The 12,560-nt window shown below is 38.6% G+C and overlaps 1 protein-coding gene across 1 annotated transcript in view; it reads right to left on the bottom strand.

Annotated features, from left to right (window-relative positions):
- aldh1l1 (aldehyde dehydrogenase 1 family, member L1) overlaps positions 1 to 10,672 on the bottom strand; it is a 53,773-nt gene extending 43,101 nt beyond the window's left edge. Inside the window, exon 1 of the mRNA XM_012873377.3 lies at positions 10,566 to 10,672. The gene's annotated coding sequence lies outside the window, so the exon portion shown is untranslated. The remainder of the gene's footprint in view (positions 1 to 10,565) is intronic.
- Positions 10,673 to 12,560: the final 1,888 nt, after the last annotated feature.

Raw genomic sequence — 12,560 nt, 5'->3', positions numbered from 1 at the left:
CACTTAGTATTTGCAGTAAAGTTAAATCTATATTAGATATCTTTGTATTCTGATTGGGTCATATTTTTTGATACATTCAGTTTTCTCTATTAGTTTTCTCTATTGTGGGAATAAACAAGAAATTTTACTTTGGATTTCATCACTCGAATTGTGTAAAAACAGACAGACAAGCAGAACAGCAACCACAATCTATAGAAACTATTTTACAGGGGAAAGGCAAGAACAATATGCCACTTTTATGTACAAGAAAGTTGTTTTGCTTTTTATTACATACATGTCTGTAAATTTGTATATATGTATTGGAGGCCCTACTCTGTGCTGTTGTAAAACCAGCAGAGCTAGCACGGAGCCACAGAAATTTGCTTCACATAGCGGTCCTTAAGCAGAACCCGTGCAGTCGGGACCTCAGGATGGCTGTGTGACGAAACATAGGAAGTATGGAGCTAGATCCAATCCACAGGTCACCACTAACCGGTCTGCATTTCTAATAGATTTTCTGCACTCAGCGACACACCCAGTGAGAAGCCAACTCTGGTAATTGGAAGCTCCATAGTATGGCATAAGAAAAAAACAGGGACAATACTCAAATATTTGCCAGGGGCCAGAGAGGGCTAGAGATAAGCATAAGTACAGTAAGATTGTTATTCACGATGGCAGTATTGACACTTAATTTAGTGTTGCTGGGTGTGTAAGTAAACCCATGCATCCACATGGATGGAACAGCTCTTCTTTCTAGGAATCTGGCCGTATTTATTAGTTCTCCAAAATGCTGACAACCCAGGGCCCAGATCAGGAAGCAGAGCTGTAGTTTAACACACCTCTCTGCAACTTCTGTACTGTTGGTCACCCACTCCATTGAAACAGTGTCATGCCCACGGCCAAAACCGATAGATTAAAAACTGATCCAAAAGGAGCCTATCATGAAAAATTAATGTGACTCTGATTGAACAAAAAAATAAAGAAAACTGTTAAATTTGGTTTGTTGAACATAAGAGCACATTTTCACTTGCAAACCACAGGGTTTAAAGCCCCTAAGCCCAGTTTTTTCAGGGCCCGCCTGGGTGTCACTGGCACTGCTCAAGACCAGGGTTAAACCAAGTGGACTCAAGCGAGTTTTGACCGAACACACTGCTTTTCAGTGATTGGCCGATGGGCAAAGAGAAATTAGACAGACTTTCTCCAAGGAAGTCCAGATAAACTAAAGAGCAACATTAATATTAAGGACCATCATGAGTGTGTCAAAAGGAACATAGAATTTTACAATTTACAAACCATTACCTACGCTTGAAGAGAAAAAGTGAAAAGAAAAAAGGACACTTCAGCCTTCTGTACGCAGCTGCATGGGATATGCAGATTTATCTAGGCTTTGTTTCATTTTACACTCTCTGAGAAGCCGCTAAGCTTTGTCTCTGAAATGTCCATTCATCAACTACATGCGGTAGAAGGCAGCGACTGTCAAAAACAACCAGGGGAAGCAACCAGGTGCTTTTGCAGAGGTGCCCGTCGAAAGCAGCTTGTAGCTGGGGAACATCTGACAGCTATCCTTGCTGACACAGCACACACACACACACACACACACACACACACACACACGCGCACACACACACACACACACGCGCGCACACACACACACATGCGCACACACACACACACACACACACACACACTTTTGTCCTATTGCAAACAGTACAGAGAGGGGCTGTGCTTTATTTTATTATTAGTTTAAGCTGATGTGTGATTCAGATATTTATCCCGGGGAATAACTTTATCCTTAAAAAACATCCAAGACAATCTTGCATATACCAGTATACAAACATTATATATATTTTTTTATCTTTATTTATGTTTGTTATTTAGGATTTATTTTTTCATTTTCCACTTCTCACAGATTTCTTTAAAGTGTCAATGTCATAAACAGGGCATGGAGCCGGAAGATGTAGGCCAAAGCCACTGCCGTGAAGCATTTCCCTCTTCCAAGCATTTCTGGGACAGTTACAACACAAACTGTGCAAAGTTAAACTGAGTAGGGAGGAGTTGAGCTGAGCTGGCCAGTAGGGATTGATGAAACCGCAGCTTAACTTTGACACATTTCTGTTTGCTAGGGACAATTTATGAAAATCAGACCAATGACTTATGGGGCAGTTGTGAGGAAAAATGCAGTAAACCTCCGCTCCAGCAGGTGGCAGCAAGAAGACACCAAAGGAGAGACAAACTGAGAAGTTGTATCCATATTCTGCCACTCATCCGCAGAACAGAATGAAAGCTGTTACACCTTAATAGCCCCTTTTACATCGGAAAATCCTATTCTTCTCTGCCTGGACAGGGACCGCAGTGGTTCAAAGTTTGCCTCACGAAGTTAAAATTTAGGGCTTTAAGAGGATGAGAACAATGAGAAGCACAAAGCCGCAGACTTCTGACCACAGCGAAATTGCTTTTATAGGTTGGATATTATGCTGATTCGGCTCTTCCTCCAATTTCTCCAATTCTGCCGGTACAGGAAAGCAGAGAACCTGCATGTCACAGTGATTTGATCAGCAAGACAAAACTTAATATCTTTTGGTGTGTGTAAAATGAGAGAAGAACTTGCTAAATGTGCGGATCTGATTTAGGTTATGAAATACAGCACTCCTGTATGTGCATAGAAAGCTGAAGTGTCCTTTTTCTTTTTTTTCTTCAGGCATGGTTTATGGTTTGTAAATAATAAAAGAGCTCAAAGTCCACCAACTTTGGTTTACAAGAAAAGTCAGTCTTAGGGAAATGTATGTTTTCTGTGTACAAGGAAAATCAAAGGGTTCTGTTTGATAATTAGTACTCCATTAAAATATATGGTGGCAAAAAGTGTACAATTATTTAATTTATTTAAATTGCCTAAAACATCCGGTGCAGATTTTCACATTTGATATCTGGTACTTGAAGATGTTCCCCACAAGCTTAGTAAATGCTTTCACATTTCAGCTGTTAATATGAAATTCCTTGTGTAAATTTGTATATAAATGCTATCGTGCTTTTGAACACCCCAACATTGGTTGTTAATGATGATATGTGATAATCAGGTTGATTTATTTTATCTAACAGAAACCTGGCTGCAACAGAACCACGTTAGTATAAATGAGTCATCTCTTTTAATTATTAATTTAATTACAATCCCCCCCCGGTTCAGCGGAGGTTGACGGAGGCTTTGTGAAGCCCAGTGAACCAAAAGCTTATCGTTTAAGGTGCTGACTAAGCAATGTTCGAAGCCCGGTGCTGCCAAGAACGTGGAGGCAAATTTCAGGATAAGGCAGCAGCTGTCTGCCTGGGAGACAGCTCTATGGCAATACAGTTAACATTTAATAGCTAAACTAGATATTAATTACTGATATCTGCAACAACATTTTGCCTAGTCAAAATGATAATCTGTAATTCAGTTTTGCCTAGTAAGATTCACACTATAAGATTTTGACATTCATCTGTTGTTTGTCATCATAGATATCTGTAATTTAGTTTTGACTTGTTAAAATTACATTAGCTATGTTTTAAATCGGGGGTCGGCAACCCGTGGCTCTAGAGCCACATGCGGGTCTTTAGCGCCCCCCTTGTGGCTCCCTGGAGCTTTTTTAAAAATGTATGAAAATGGAAAAAGATGAGAGGGAAAATATATTTTCCATTTTAGTGTAATTTTTGTAGCAGGGAAACCCCGAGACAGACATTCTCAATATTTTCCAATTATGTAAAATGTGTAGAAAACATGTTACATTTCAAAATATCTGTCAACGGAGATAAGCTGCGGCACACGTTTTTTGCAGCTCGGCGTAGCGGCATGCAGGTCGCAGTTGTAAACAAACCGGCAGGTGTGTGATGAGTCATGGATCCCAAAGGGAAAAAGAGAAAGATAGCTGAGGATTCAACAGTTCTTTGACCGAATCATTTGCTTTCATTGGCGATATCATAGTAAATTGGGCGAAAGATGGCTATTTCTGCCCTGCGATGCACTGGTGACCAGAGCTCTCTGTGCGAGTGCGCCATAACATCCAAGCTGAACTTGATAATAAACAAAATAATAAACCAAGTTATTTTATACTATTTTGCAACTCTGATGAGACGGTATTCCGCTGATCGAAGCGCACTGCTGATTGATGGGTGGGGCAGACGCCTTTGGACAGGTTGCAGTGTGCGTCTTTGTTCTGGACTCCGTTAAAGAAAAAAATACCGATCCACCCCGAGTAGAAAGCTGCTGCTCTGAGTAGTTCTTCTTCCCTCTGTCATACTCAGGATTTCGGTTTCAGAACAGATGATATCAGTCTGGTAACTAAACTCAGTGGCCAACCAACCATGATTCAACGCGAGCACAAACATAAAAGAAGCCCTGATCAATGGAACGCAGATAACGTGCTTCACCATGGCAACGACTGGAAATAAGCCTTAAAGTGCGCATTTCCAACGAGTGGAATTAAAAATGTTAATGAAGGCATATGGAGAATATTTAACCACAGGAAATTATGCTGTTGCTGCTGAAAAATCGAGTTGGCTTGATATGAGAGTTATTTGATGGAGAATTAAACATGTTTTCTCCCACTTCACTAATTCAACACAAAAGGAGGGAGTGGGGGGGGGGTATTAATTACAAAAAGCATTGAAAGGACATGGCAGCCAATCTTGATGAAGTTTAATCAGGTATGGTTAAGTTCTAAGTTTCCCTATGTTTAACCATACTCAACTAAATCATTAATTGACTATATTCAACATATGCAATTAATATTGGGATGGTGTAAGTTATTGAATAGCTGAGATGTTCATCTTTTTGCGAGCGTTGTCTTGTAAGTGTTTAATTTGTTCCAACCTCACTTTATATTAATCATATAGGCTATATGTATATTTCCAGCTGAAGTAAAGGTAGTGTTATTTAAGTGGAGAAATGTGCAACAGATCTAACAGTGTTGGAGAAAAAATAGGTGAATGGAAACTAAAATATATGAATAGAAAAGTAGAAATGCAAGTGCCAAAATTTGACACAGAATAAATTATTGCTTTCATTCTGTAAAGTTCTGTTATTAATCTTGTGGGTCTTTGAGTATGGAACACCTTTAAACTATAACTGAGTGCAACAGTAACATTTCTGACAGTACGACATACAAATGCCTCTGAAAGATTTTCTGCGTCTCCTATGTTATTAAAAAGATGTCTTTGGTATATAAAAAAGGAGGAGCACAAAGAAATTGTTCAGAACTGAGAGCGTTCCCTCCTTGTGTTAGAAAAGCTATGTGTGGCTGAGAATATTGAAATAAATCATCTGAGGATCCCAAAGTGCTTTACAGTGGTCAATCATTCACACATTCACACCCTGACGGTGGTGAGCTATGTTAGTAGCCACAGCTGCCCTGGAGCAGACTGATAGAAGAGAGGCTGCACAACACCACATCCTTTAGCTAAATCTCACTGCAGAAAATGTAAATAATGTAATGGAAATAAGAGTGGAACTCTGAAAGAGAGATGTGCACATCTCTCAGTTCTTCCTTGGTAGGGCCCCTACTCTGAAATAAAAATAAGCTATATGGCTCTTTAAGAAAATCCAAGAATTTTGTGTTTTTCATGTAATTGGATTAAATCAGTTTTATCTAAACTAAATAACCTAAAAGAAATTATTGCTGTAACTTGATTCTTTTATTAAACCCTGTAGCTTGATATAACCTCAGGTTTTGGACAGGCATAATGTACCCTCAGTATGCTCGTGTGATGTTGCTCACAGAGGCCAAGTGAACGCTCAGGGAGTTTGTGTGTTTGCTCAGACACATGAAAAACTAGTGGGAACATTGCTGGCGACCTGTCCAGGGTGTACTCCGTCTTTCGCCCATTGACAGCTACGCACCCCTCAGGACCCCACAAGGGACAGACGTGTTTGAAAATGGATGGATGGATGGACTGGGCTATTTCGTCTGGAAACTGATAGAACACCTTATGGGCACAGCCATGATGAACTGGTTGAACTCGCATGGCTGACAATACAGCGATATGATTGGCTGAGCAGCAAAACTCTAATCATGTGACCTCTTGGACCGGAGCGCAACGGTTTATATTTTATATTGACTATAACATACTAATATGCAAGTGAAAACATGGGAACATTGGTGTTTTGAGTTCACTGCTATGTGTAGCAACTGATCCAAATGGAAAAAAGTTGCCCCCTGACAGTTCATACAAAAAGTCACCCTACAGATTCTGACCCACGGCCTAATTTGCACAAAACCAAAGAGAAGAGGATAATGCACAGAAATTAAGCTAAAACTCTATTGTTTTATTTTATATACGTTACCTTTTTAAAGGGCTTCTGTTTTATGTGACTTTGTTGCCAAAATAAGGGGCAGGGGGGGGGGGGGGGGGGGGGTTATTTTGTTAGTGAGCATTAAAGATAACTGCACTTTATTTTCATGGGGAAGTCTGAAGTTGTAGGACGCCTATTGTGCATGTTTCATTGTTGTTTTTCGAATCCCCTAAATAAAAATGACATAAAAAAATAATTTCTTTATTATTAATCAACACAATAAAATATAATACGTTAATATTGTTATGGAAGTTAAATTTAAAGCCTCATCATAGAGTAGTATAGTCAAGTTGTGCTTTATTCTCTCCAGGAGGTGCTGCAGGGAATATAAAAACTAAACAAGAATGCTCATTATGTATTCGTAGCCTACTTAGCCATTTGATAGTAGGCTAACATAGCTAATATAGACACAGCCCATGTTGCCTTTATTATAAGGCTTATATCAGACTTTTAATTTTTTGCGGCTCCAGACAGATCTGTTTTTTGTTTTTTTGGTCCAATATGGCTCTTTAAACATTTTGGGTTGTTGATCCCTGTTTTAAATCAATTCATACTGTTAGTAACCAAGTTATAAATATATAAAATATATTTAGAACTTTGTTCCTTAGTGTTGAATTTACTTTTTCAGTGACATGCTATTATTTTTTTACTATCATAATTTCGAAAATACTTAAAATATATGCTGCTTAGAATAGTGTGACATCTGTTTAATTTTACTATGTATTTTGTTTTGTCATATTACTTGAAAAATATTATTTTTATTACTATCGCCATTTTATCGCCAGTTGCAGTCAGTTAATGTGTAATAATTAAGTTCTAAAACATTTTAATTACTTTAGTTCTATTATCATATCTATTGAACATAATGATTATAATCCTACCTACTTAACTATATTGCAATTGATAGGTGTCTTTACCCACCACACATACTAAAATTGTATAGATTAGTGTGCAATGTTTTCTGATATTTAGTCAATTTATTTATTTATTTATTATGGATTTTATCTTAAACAATTAAACTCAGTAGTATTTAAAGTTCCAATAACAGGAAAGTTATCCAAATGCATTGACATTTTAGATCATAAAAAGTAACTGCATAGTTACTGTTTTGCCATTATGACGTGACAAACCAGCATGCAACACATTTGAGATTACAACTTTCTTCTTCTGTGCAGCGGCGCTGTTTTAGACAAGACATTTCTGCATGCTGTCAACACGCGGTGAGCCTGAGATCGAATTCTTGGCAGGACCAAGTTTCGCTGCATCACCTCTTTCCTCTGTATCGTCCATTGGGGAGGTCTGGACTTTAATTTAACGTTAATTTATCTTTAATTCAACTAGAAGATCCCATGTCTCTCAGTGAACCGATGAGATCCATTTGTTTTGTTTTGGCCAAACAAATCATGGGAGTGTCCGGAGCAGTCCACATCGTTGCAGCATCTCCACGCCAACCCCGGCTGAGATCCAAAGACTTTGAGCAGTGCACCACCGATCTCCTTTCTTTTTCTTAGGAGCAGCACCGAGTAAAGAGATCTCCTTTATCTCTTTTTACACCCATAACGAGATATTTTGTGTCAGGGCAGAACATATTAGGAACAGCTTTACTGCTTAAAGTACTCCACAGGTAGTTTGTTTGAACTGTGCTGAATATTTCCAATGTGTGATTACGTTATAAGTGATTTACGATGTTTTGATTTGTGTTGGTAAGAAACAAGTCACGCCGATCGGCTGAGTTTACAACTCTTTTCCACACTTCCTCCCCCTCCTCTCTCTCCTCCTGGTTTCCCGAGGTTTTGTTGAAGTTTTTGCCTCGACTGCCTACTGCCCTTCATTCAAAGTCCACCTTCACGCTAGGCTTGTGAGTTAATGTGTGATCTCAGAGCTGCCATCTTGCACATAATATGTAGGGGGTGGAGGCCATACATCGTCAGAGCTGCCATCTTGTGCAGGGCACCCAGTATAAGGTGACAAAATTTCTGTAATCAAATCTGGGGACATTTCTTGCTCGTACATAAAAAAATCAATACATCTCATCAAGATGAAATTAGGAAACGGGGACAGCTTTAGCCGGGGACAGGTGGTCCCAAACGGGGACAGTCCCCGGAAATCGGGGACGTCTGGTCACCCTAACCCAGTAGCTCCCCAGGCCCGTAGCTGCAGGCTGTTGTGAAGTCACTTGTGGCTAACTGACTAGCTACCATTAGCCGATCGCCACTTTGAAGCCCAAATTAGAACGGGTTAGAAGCTAACTGTTGCATGAACTAACTATTGCTAGTGGCTAGTTTTGCCAGAAGCGTCTGCCATCTTAGCTTCAGGCCTGTTTGTGTATACTAGCCTCTTTCTACCTCAGAGCTATTTAGCCAGAATTCTTTGAATGCCGTTATCTCAAAGTGCTGACATGTTGATTGTGATAGTCAGTGTTGAAACCAATAGAATTCCTAATCAACTGTGAATTGATTACAAATTGCTACCTCTCAATAAATCCATTTTGACTGATTTTCACTTTCATTTTTTTTTCTTTTTCATGTTTTATTTAGTCGCAAGTAATGTTTCTAATACTGTCATTAAGCAGAATAATTACTGTAACAGGGGATTATCAGTTTGATAAATAACAAATAGCTCAATTGCAGGTGTTTGCTGTTATTTCTAATCAGAAATTGAATGGTCTCAAGAGTTACCGAATGACCTCATTTTGAGTTAATAACTGAATATACTGAGACATTTTCATTGGCCTGTGGTGAATGAGTAATGGTTAAACCTCCAATTGCAATAATAACTAAAGTTGTCAATGTTTGCTGGACAAGTCTAACCCAGTCAACTACTGGTTAAACAACTGGCTAAATAAGTTAATAACTGTTAATTAATAAGCCAATTGTTAGTGCTAATCATTACAGGCTCATAGCCCTTGATCACAACTTTTTGAAATAAATGGTGTTATCTATCCTTAGTTAGCTATCCTTTTATTTTGAATGACATATTATAAATTATAATTGCCAAATATAATTAATAATAGTGAATAACACTAGCTAATAACAGTTACTTTTGCCTAGTAACTAGTTACCTTAATAGTGCAGTAACCGAATTAGCTGAGTCAGTAACTTTTTGGGAGAAGTAACTAATAACTTTAACCTGTTACGTTTTTATTTGCCCAACACTGATGATCTCTCCTTGCTTGCAAACTGCACTACCATCCCAAAAGAGGTCCAGCAGCATGTACGCTTTCCCAGAGTGCTATGGAAGAGTAATATGAAGAAGACACTAATTGGAAGAATTCCAAGATACTGCAATACTGGCAATGGGATATACTGGATGTACAGCAAAAGACAAACAAAAAAAATTGGAACAGAATCAGCGATTCTGGGAAAAAAAAAGATAATTGTTGTTGATCCAAAGCAAGCCTCCATGGCAATAAACCAAGAAATTATATTCACTTCTATTTCATCCAGGTCCTGTATTGTATCATTATTTAATAACAATACATTATTATAAGTTGTTGTCTGATGGAAGGTTGCTACTGTCTACCTGGCATTAAAGGACATGCTGATCTTACAACTGTTTAGTTATAAGGAATCTGCAACAAATTCTGGTCATTTTGAAGAGTTTCCTGCTTTTCATTGGAATATTTGAACTGCCTCTTGAATAGGGTGCTAAAGTCTAAGGGTGAGCACTGCAGCAGCATGAACACTGACAATGTTCTGCCTTTCTGAATCTTGTCACCTTCCCCTGACCCCCGTATCTGTTAAGTAAGAAAAAAGCTGTATTTTCAATATGGTCCTATAACAATTCTAAAAACAAAAAAGTGCCACAGGACAAATGCAATTGGTGGTCAGCACTCATGACTCACACGGACATTGACAGTTAACTTTACACAGAGGGACAGGGCCTGAGCTTCTGACAGTCAGCTTAAACCAATCAAATCCCATTGTTCAGTTCCTGCCTCTGGTCCCTCCCAATCAGATGCACTGACAGACGCAGGAAACTTCATGGGAGCAAAGTTCACAAATACAACTTTAAAATTGAAGTTTTAACACCCCCCCCCCCCCACACACACACACACACACACATACATACATACATGCACAGAAACACTTCACTCAGTAATTTAATTCCTTTCATTTCTCTGTAAAATTGTTAGATGTTGTATTGTTGGGTTGTTACTCCAAATGTTTTGAATCTTTGTGTTCGACTGCATGGCGGCAGAATGCATTCTCTCCTATAGAGTATATAATGCAAAGAGCTTAAAAGTAAAAGCCAACACGATCCCTACCCTGCTGCAGACCTTGGTGCTCCTCTTGCTTGAAAAGAGGGAGTAGAAGAGAAAAGTTTGCTTTAAATTTCCTCCACTCAGTCCCACATGCAGGCGGCCCAATTACATAACACATAAATGCAGTAAAGCGATTGGACAGAGTATGTCTTTTAGGGGTGCTAGGGTTGACCAATCAGCACGCACTGCCTGTGAATGGACCCAATCACAAAGAAGCAAACACATGTCAGTTATCAAATAATCAAACCTCTTATTTACGGAGCACTTTACACACCCAAAGTGGCCAAGAGGCCATTATTTGGAAGAAAACTACAACAAACAACATAAAATAAGGGCAATAAGACACAAACAATCAAAAAAAGAAAAAAAGAAAAGAACAGCTAAAACAGTAAGTAAAACAAAAGACTAATAATAAAAACAGCCTGATATTTCTCATCAACAGGAATTACAAGCTTGTTAATGATCGTGTCTTTAAAAGGGATGTAAAATCATTCAAGGCATCAGCTATCTTCACAGCAAGAGGGATATTATTACAGAGTTTGGGGTTAACAACAGAAAAAGCTCTGTAACCTTGGGACACAACCGTGGCACAACTAAAAGCAAGAGGAGCTCTGACATCAAACCTCACGTCAAGAACATCAAGAATAGCTCCACATTTAGCTAAAACGTGCCAAAACTTTGCCAAGTGTGTGTTTTACCCCATAAAAGGGAATCTGTTCATATAAAAGGGACTGATTTCTTTTGCAGGACTCCTTGTGCATATGACAGAGCCATTGGTTACATCATTTACTCTGTATATCATCAGCTCTGTCTGGAGCAGTTCATAAGGCAAACTGAGTGTAAAACGGCTTATAAAAGCGCCTGTCTTTTTTCTCCGTTACACATGGAAATTAGACGTCTGACGACATTCAAAAAAGATGTGGGATAGGTTGTTGAAAAGGTATGACTCTTTATTTTCCAAGGATACCAGCCATGAAGGCAGAGCAAGAACATATCTGTGTCCTGTAACATTTTTCCAGAACACTCTGCCATGTTTGATAGACCTGTAAAACCAAGTGTTAATAAAAAAAAAAAAAACACTATCTTTAAAGGAATTTAGGGGGAAAATATGACCGTGTTTGAATCATTTTTATAGAAGGTGCAAAATGTGCATCACCCTCTCAGCCAGGTACCAGGTCAGTTGGGCTTAAAGCATTTAGGGAGCAAAATGTAATTTTGTTTAAAATCTTAAAACGTACAGGTTACCAGTGTGGGGATGACAATATGGAGGTAATGTGCTCACGTTGCTTCCTGCCTTTAAGCTGATGGCTAGCAATGTTTTGGACTAGCTGAATACTCAGAATAAACAGAGAATCTTGAAAGAACTTAAATCAATTGCTTCAATTGGCAACAAGTAATTTAATTAAGTTTACCCTGTTTAATTTATTCCCGATGGTTTAATTTGAGAACTTAGAAATTAAATGAATTATGTTAGAACCCCTTAATTCAATTACTTACCAATTGAAGTAGTTCATTTAGGTTGGAGCTGCATTCTCTTTTCAATGTCTACACTGTTGGAGTGTACACTCTAAAAAGAGAAAACATAAATGTCTTATTTTCATTAAAATGCAGGATATTCATCTCTGTCCAAGTTTTAATTTAATTTATACAGTTTACTTGATTCTGTACTGATGGGCATCCACTTGCTCGGAAAATAAATGACGCAGATCAACTGACATCACAGCATGTCTGGTTACTATCATTTAAGCCTTTTGTTTCAGACTTTTAGCTGCCACTTTGGCACAGATAATCCTCTGACACTCACCTCATTCCATCCCACCCTATCTGCACTCTCTCCTCCACTTCTCTTGTGTATGTATACTTTAAAGAGTTGACTACAGGTACTTGAACTCAATGACTTTAATATGTCAATTTCTTGCAGCTTCCCCATTTCATTTGTCTTACTCTCATTCACACAACAGTCTTCCACCTGTCCTAACAAAAATGGTAATCCAAGTG

This window comes from Fundulus heteroclitus, chromosome 20 (assembly GCF_011125445.2).
Source record: "Fundulus heteroclitus isolate FHET01 chromosome 20, MU-UCD_Fhet_4.1, whole genome shotgun sequence".
In the NCBI taxonomy this organism is placed as follows: Eukaryota; Metazoa; Chordata; class Actinopteri; order Cyprinodontiformes; family Fundulidae; genus Fundulus; species Fundulus heteroclitus.
This window is presented reverse-complemented; position numbering and strand designations above follow the sequence as displayed.